The sequence below is a fragment of the Mustela putorius genome, unplaced genomic scaffold (assembly GCF_011764305.1).
Source record: "Mustela putorius furo isolate JIRA1106 unplaced genomic scaffold, ASM1176430v1.1 tig00003942_pilon_pilon_pilon, whole genome shotgun sequence".
In the NCBI taxonomy this organism is placed as follows: domain Eukaryota; kingdom Metazoa; phylum Chordata; class Mammalia; order Carnivora; family Mustelidae; genus Mustela; species Mustela putorius.
The window spans coordinates 15,967,314-15,973,815 of NW_025422087.1; the positions used below are offsets into that span (position 1 = coordinate 15,967,314).

The window sequence follows — 6,502 nt, forward strand, 5'->3', positions numbered from 1 at the left end:
CCTGAATTGTTCTTTGCAGTATGTCCCCAGCACTACTTGGAAGCCTGTACCTCCTGCTGCTCTCCACTGGTTTTGCCCCTACCCCTCCCCTGGCAGCCATTGGTTCTCTGTATTTACAGGTCTGTTTCTGCTAGCTTTGGGGAACTGGGTGGCTCAGTTGGTTAAGCAGCTGACTTGATCTCAGCTCAGCTCCTGATCTCGGGGTCATGGGTTCAGGCCCTGCCTTGGGCTCCTTGCTGGGATGGCTTGGGATGATTAGATCAAAGGAAAGTTAAACCCAAGTCCAGTCTCAGCTTTTATTATGTGTGCAGCACAATACACCAACACTTTCTCTACCTTTACACCACCAGGAATAAGAGGGAAGAAGGAAGCATAGGTTTATCCTTTGAAGCCTCAGGGATTTTCAAGAGCATGAGGATCCCTTTAAAATACATAAATGTACAGCTTTCAAGATGAAAAAAGCTCATTTAAGCTGTGACATTTGAAGGATAATCAAGCACTAGTTTTGAATTCTGGAACCCAGCTTTTCAGCTTGAGAACATAATTACCTTGTGTGCTTGGCAGGACAATTAGTGAAACAGATCATGTACTAAATTAGAACTACCATTTGTTGGCTTTCAGGCAAGGTGGGGTCCACTAATGGGCTATTTCCATTATGTTCTATGAAAATCACTTACATGGGTCATCACTCAGTAATGGGTTTTTTTTTTCCAGGAGGCCAAATCAGATACTGGAAGTATAAATGTGGTAATCAGTTATTCAAACTGGAGTTACTGGTGACTGAACAGTACCCTCCAACACCCATCCCTCACCTCCCTCAGTGTGTAAATGGTAGGTGGTAAATTAGAGGATTACAGGTTCCCAGGACTGGAAGGCACCTAGAACTTGGGAGTCCAAGCTCCCACCCAGTGCCAGAGGCTCAAGTCACATTAGGATTTTCGTTTTTTTGAAAATCAGCCCAGCCCTACTTTTGGGTAGCCCTTTGTTCCATAAAGCCTCGAAGTCTTTGCCAATCTTGTCAAGCCAGCTTTAGCAACTCTAGGCACACATTGGGACTTTTCCTGTAGTATTTCTAGTGGTTTTGGCCCTCCCTTCTAGCCCTCTGAGAATTATCCTTAGGTGTACAAATTCTACCATTACATTATTAACATTACAGTATATTCTGACATTGCTACTTGTGTGGCCTCTGGCAACTTTAGCCTATGGTTATTTATCTGTGAAATGGAGAAAACTGCTCACTTGCTGTCATGGTAAGGATTAATAACTTTAGCATGTAATAGACATTCAGAAACTTTTAAGGCAGGATTGGTGTTTCAAAGTATACTAGAGCTAGCTCTTTATTTGCCATTAGTCCTCACTTAAGTTTTCAACCAGCCTCATATGAATTCACCGTAATGGCTGTCATTGAGCATAAGACCATCATGATAGATTGCTGCAGAATTTCATTGTTGGTATCTTTAGGCATTCAGGATCAATTTGAGACCTAACTAATCCCATCTGTAGTTAATTCATACCTTCCTGGGACACCTGGGTGGCTCAGTGGGTTAAGTGATCTCAGGGTCTTCAGAGAGCCCACAGGGGGGCTCTCTGCTTAGCAGGGAGCCTGCTTCCCGGCCCCATTTGCTCACTTGTCTGCCTACTTCTGATCTGTCGAAGACAATCTTAAATTCGTGCCTTCCTGTAGAAGGAACATTAAGTATGGATGTCAATGTGGCTGTAGCCAAGAGCTCAAAACCAAAATTTTCTTACTCTGAAAGCCTCAGAACACACCATCAGACCCCAATGTTTATTTGGAGTCATACTATATCCAGATTTGCAGCATCCTCAGGCTTCTAAATAGGTGAAGTCCTAAAATAAAATTGTAATCCATCTATCATGTTGTGTCCTGCCCCCAACTTCAAGTTCTAAATGCTGAGTGGGGGATTCTGATTACCTAAACCTAAGGAATTTAGGGAGTAACTGGGAACCCACTAGTTACCCCTATTCATTAATGACCAAAACTCCCAATTTCCATTTGCAAAATTAGCACTCCTATGAAATCTCTATTTTCTTAAGGATATTGGAATAACCCCAGCACTACTGACCTCATTCTTAAAATCTATCCTCAATTTTTAGGCTTTCTTTCAATTATGTATGGGGGTGGGGGATAATGGAGTCACTTCCTAATACCATGTATCAACACTTCCAAGAGACCCATCACCATGGTGCTCAATAGCAAGTATTTTGTCAACAGGGATTCATTCAGCCCTAGAAAATTTCTGCAAGACATACAGCTCATCCCAGGTCATGTCACTGTTCTAAATCAACACAAATACAGTATTCTAAACAAAAAGGCTGTAGTACATTCCTCTGCCTTTACTTTCAAACCCAAGACATCCTGTAAAATACACATGAAAGGCTCATTACTTAAACTGTCACAGAGTCTTAAACTACAAAGGTGTCCTATTTCCCTTCTTTCATCCCATTAAATTGAAATAAGCACTCTTGATCAGATGGTTTGTAAGAATTTATTGAAATTGATGATTTCTTCTATCCCATGAGCATCCATTCAGGTGCCTGCAAGGACAAAAAAGCTATTTTTAGTCACATTTCTGTGTTTCAATTCTAAAGATATTTGTAGTACACAGAACATCAGATCTTTTATAATCATCAAGTGATCAGTGAGAGAGTTCAAGCTGGAGTGAGATCATCATGTATTCTGGAGTACAACAACAGTACTGTTGTTTTCAAGCCTCACCTTTTAACTGTTAAGCTGCTCTCGTAACTGGACTGCTGCTTTCATAACTGCCCTAAAAGCAACAACTGCAAGTTAATCATGGTAAGAAACAAAAAATATTGTGATACTTGTCAATAAAGTAACCTCAGAATCAAAATGGAACGGTTTTAGGAGTGATATCATTCTATTTCATTTGGCAGAATCACTACATCACTGGTTACATTCTAACTTACCACACAGACCAGAGACCAACTTACCTTTAAATCTTCAGGTTGCTAAGTCGGCCTGTTTGAATATGGAGGGGAAAAAAGGCCTTCATTTAAAATTTGTTCTACTTAATTTTTCCCATTTTTAACTTTCTAAGAAAAGGGCAGCAAACCCATTCCACACATTATGACAACTGTGTAGGTGTCATACAGTGTCCAGGCCCATACATCATTAACACCCTTGAGTAAATCCTACTGTAAACTCTGGACCTTGTTGAGAACAATCGCAGCCAGTCTCACTCCAATGTCCAATGTTGATAGGTAAGTGTGTGAAGACAGGATACACAGAAATTCTACATTCAGTTTTGCTGGGAATACTAAAACTGCTCTGGAAATGAAGTTTATTAAAAAAATAAGTACAACTAAATAACTCATCCTGGCCTCATCTATTCAGATTTATATGCCATAAAAACTTCCTGGCAAGGTACACCTGGGTGGCTCAGTGGGTTAAAGCCTCTGCCTTCGGCTCAGGTCATGATCCCAGGGTCCTAGGATCAAGCCCCACGTCAGGTTCTCTGCTCAGCAGGGAGCCTGCTTCCTCCTCTCTCTCTGCCTGCCTCTGTCAAATAAATAAATAAAAATCTTAAAAAAAAAAAAAAAACTTCCTGGCAAAAATAGATCAGACTGCATTTCTCCAGTTGTGAATCCTTAGAACTATTTGTGTTTGAGCCGCTATAGTATCCAAATCTGAACATTTCCTGTGGTAAAAAGGTCTTAAATTTTCTTTTTCAAGGGTATGGATAGGATTTAGGATTGCTGCAGCCAGATACATCAGATAGGAGCGAAAGACAATTTTGCTCATCACTGCTAGTCTGCTGAACTATGGTTTCATCATTGTATCGGCTTTAAATTAACACTTCCCATAGAAACCAAACTTCAGATTTCTGTACCTTGGCTTAAACTCCCCGTTCCAGGCCTTGTAAGATGCCCCAACTCTTCATACCTGCAGAAATTTAGTCAAACTTAGTAATAAATAATATTAAGTAGGTTTCTGCAGTTTTCCCAGTACTGTTTCAGTTTTCAAAAATCTTCACTCTTTTTCAGAGAGATTCCCATCTGTTTTTAATTTCAAAAATCATCACTAACAGCATCTTGCTAGTAACCAAGTAAGATCACTAGAATACATACCTTTATATAAAGTTCTTCAAACTCAGCACCTAACAAAAAAAGATACTGCTTTAGCCACATGTCACAACAGCCAAGTCCTTTCAACACCAGAAAACACTTAACACAGTTAATTTCAGAAATACAGACCGGACTTCAGAGAACCAGCTGTTTTCATGTCTTCCCCTAAGCCAGCCATCCATGATAGGGGCCTGTAAGCTAGAAAAGAAAAAAGACATCTTATTAAAATGTTAATTACCATCGAATTCTTCTCAGAGTTTTTGTACAGGGTTCTTCAGTGTTAACTTTGTCTACATGCTCATTTCAGGTCAGACATTTGATCAACATCATTTCAAAAACCCTGATGAGAACATGCTTGACATGCATTCACTAATCAGCCACAAAACTAGTTAACTTGGTAGTTAAGCATTATCCTTCAGCATTCATGGTTAAGTTCTGGACCTACTAAAATGTTAATACTTACCCCAAAATTGGTCTGTCCAGACATGTTAAAGACTCAAGTCCACCTAAGAAATAAAAGTAAGTTAGCAAGATACAAAAAATGGATTTTTTCTCTCACAAATTTAAAAATGCCCGATATCAGGTAGAGCTAATTAAGACCTTCATGTTCAGTCAGTATTTGCTTATCATCATACAGGCTGGTTTTTACAAATGACAGTGTCCTAGCTAATGGTAACAGGACAGGATCTGGCCCTTTATTTAATGCACTGAAGCATTTCATGGTAGGAGTGATTTCTGTGCATAAGGCAATGCTAAAAAGCCATTAGTGGCATTCTTTGTCATGTTTGCCCAGTTACCAATGTTTAGTTCAACATAAATTGTACTCACCCCTCCAACTTCCAGCTAATTCTGTGTAATGCCTACAGAAAAGGATAAAGTTAGTGACATTTTGCTTGTGCTGTTATACCAAACCAATTCTACTATCAACTCAGATACATCAGACAAATGGTGTCTCTCTTCATATCCAATCTGCTGAACTATGCAACCATCATAGTATCTGTTTTGCAGGTTCCACAAGCATTTAAGATACCAGAGTATAGAAGTTAACATTTGTTTAAAAAAAAGAAAAAAAATACTGAGTAAATATGGAGTATATGAAAGGTTTCTCACCTGCCTGCTCATAGCCAGGGTGTTTAACTTCAGGATCTAGGAAGAAAAAGCTTCCCGTAAACTTAGTGGCAATCTCTAAATTCTTTAAATCACCATTTTGTGTGCCTCAGTTAGTGTAAAGGTGGTAATAATTCTCGTCATTCTCACAGTCAAGAGTAGCAAATAAATGTCATCATTGTGGCACTTTCAACCTAACTTCCCCCTTGTGAGAGAATTTCAGTAACTTACCTTGCCAGCCACTTCCGCCCCTTCAGCACCAAACTACAAAACAGACGAGGAATATCCAATGAAACACACCGCGCAGCCAAGTTAATGACCAACATTCTAACTACTTAAGCCTCAGCAGAATTTTTCAGAAATCCCTTCTGTCCACTACTCTTAAACCATCACGGGCTTAACAAAACCTCCACCTCCAAGCATATCTGATTCCTACCACGGCGTTCACCCGTTTCTTACCTGTCCATCAGAAGCCATCAAAAGCCACACTGTATTCATGTCCGGCACCATTCCTAGGGAAAAGATCAGGATCTTTAAGACACCACTTTGTTCTAGGAAGTCTAAGCAGGTCTTTCCTACCATCTATACCAGGTCGTTTACACCAGCCACAATTTCAGGACTTTAAGGGTGCACTTCACAGGTTAGAAAGCGCACGGCACACGGTGGGGCGCCACAACGTAAGTAACAGTGCACCGCGGAAGGCAGCCGATGGGCACCACGTGGACTACCCCATCCGCCGGCCTTCCTCAACACGAGGCCGGAGGCGGTCCGGGCCCAGGTCATTAACAAAGGCCCACTCGGGTGACTCGGCATGCGTCGCCATCAGAGTCGTTGGCATTCATCAGCAGTCTCAGATGTCCCTACCAACGCAGACTTCATCACAGGCAGGGAACGCGAGCCCAGGGGTTTCTCGCAGTTCAGCCCCCACAACCCGAGTAGCAGTTTAGGCCGCGGCCGCCCCCAAGGCGTAATCGTCTACCATCTTCATTTTGTGAACCCTGCAAAGGATCGCGACCCGCCGAGAAATACATGTACGCATAAGATGACTTCAACTGCCAAGGGCTGGAGGCCTCGAGCGAAGAAACCATTAAGCTAAAATGACACTTACATGCAATACGCCAACTGCCAACCTCGAAAGACCGAGATGGCGTCCCGGCGCTAGTATATAAGGATGGGTTTTCATGACGTCATGACGCACCCTCCCCGCCAGCGCGGGCTTCAGCTCCTCCCCCTCTCCTCCCTCCATTTCTTGCTCCGCCTCTAGCCACACCTCCTTCCTCTTGTCCCC

General features: G+C 41.8%; 1 long non-coding RNA gene and 10 other non-coding genes across 12 annotated transcripts; all 11 read right to left on the reverse strand.

The window, feature by feature from the left end:
* Positions 1-2,491: 2,491 nt before the first annotated feature.
* LOC101693690 lies at positions 2,492-6,425 on the reverse strand. 2 transcript variants are annotated; one of them, XR_200145.3, is made up of 12 exons: positions 6,323-6,425; positions 5,674-5,726; positions 5,446-5,478; positions 5,218-5,253; positions 4,936-4,967; positions 4,571-4,613; positions 4,237-4,305; positions 4,111-4,139; positions 3,873-3,925; positions 2,974-3,001; positions 2,738-2,789; positions 2,492-2,556 (listed from the first exon to the last, which is right to left on the reverse strand). It is a non-coding gene; the product is annotated as an uncharacterized LOC101693690 (long non-coding RNA). The 2 variants fall into 2 exon arrangements; XR_006603595.1 differs by having other exon boundaries at positions 2,974-3,925.
* LOC123389074 lies at positions 2,625-2,701 on the reverse strand. Its single transcript, XR_006603605.1, has one exon. It is a non-coding gene; the product is annotated as a small nucleolar RNA SNORD81 (small nucleolar RNA).
* Positions 2,858-2,935, reverse strand: LOC123389078. Its single transcript, XR_006603609.1, has one exon. It is a non-coding gene; the product is annotated as a small nucleolar RNA SNORD47 (small nucleolar RNA).
* LOC123389081 lies at positions 3,746-3,825 on the reverse strand. The gene has a single exon (XR_006603612.1). It is a non-coding gene; the product is annotated as a small nucleolar RNA snR60/Z15/Z230/Z193/J17 (small nucleolar RNA).
* Positions 3,989-4,072, reverse strand: LOC123389075. The gene has a single exon (XR_006603606.1). It is a non-coding gene; the product is annotated as a small nucleolar RNA SNORD79 (small nucleolar RNA).
* Positions 4,378-4,442, reverse strand: LOC123389088. Its single transcript, XR_006603619.1, has one exon. It is a non-coding gene; the product is annotated as a small nucleolar RNA SNORD78 (small nucleolar RNA).
* On the reverse strand, positions 4,684-4,745 carry LOC123389080. Its single transcript, XR_006603611.1, has one exon. It is a non-coding gene; the product is annotated as a small nucleolar RNA SNORD44 (small nucleolar RNA).
* Positions 5,038-5,104, reverse strand: LOC123389087. The gene has a single exon (XR_006603618.1). It is a non-coding gene; the product is annotated as a small nucleolar RNA SNORD77 (small nucleolar RNA).
* On the reverse strand, positions 5,320-5,400 carry LOC123389073. The gene has a single exon (XR_006603604.1). It is a non-coding gene; the product is annotated as a small nucleolar RNA SNORD24 (small nucleolar RNA).
* LOC123389089 lies at positions 5,553-5,612 on the reverse strand. The gene has a single exon (XR_006603620.1). It is a non-coding gene; the product is annotated as a small nucleolar RNA SNORD75 (small nucleolar RNA).
* LOC123389079 lies at positions 6,028-6,107 on the reverse strand. Its single transcript, XR_006603610.1, has one exon. It is a non-coding gene; the product is annotated as a small nucleolar RNA SNORD74 (small nucleolar RNA).
* Positions 6,426-6,502: the final 77 nt, after the last annotated feature.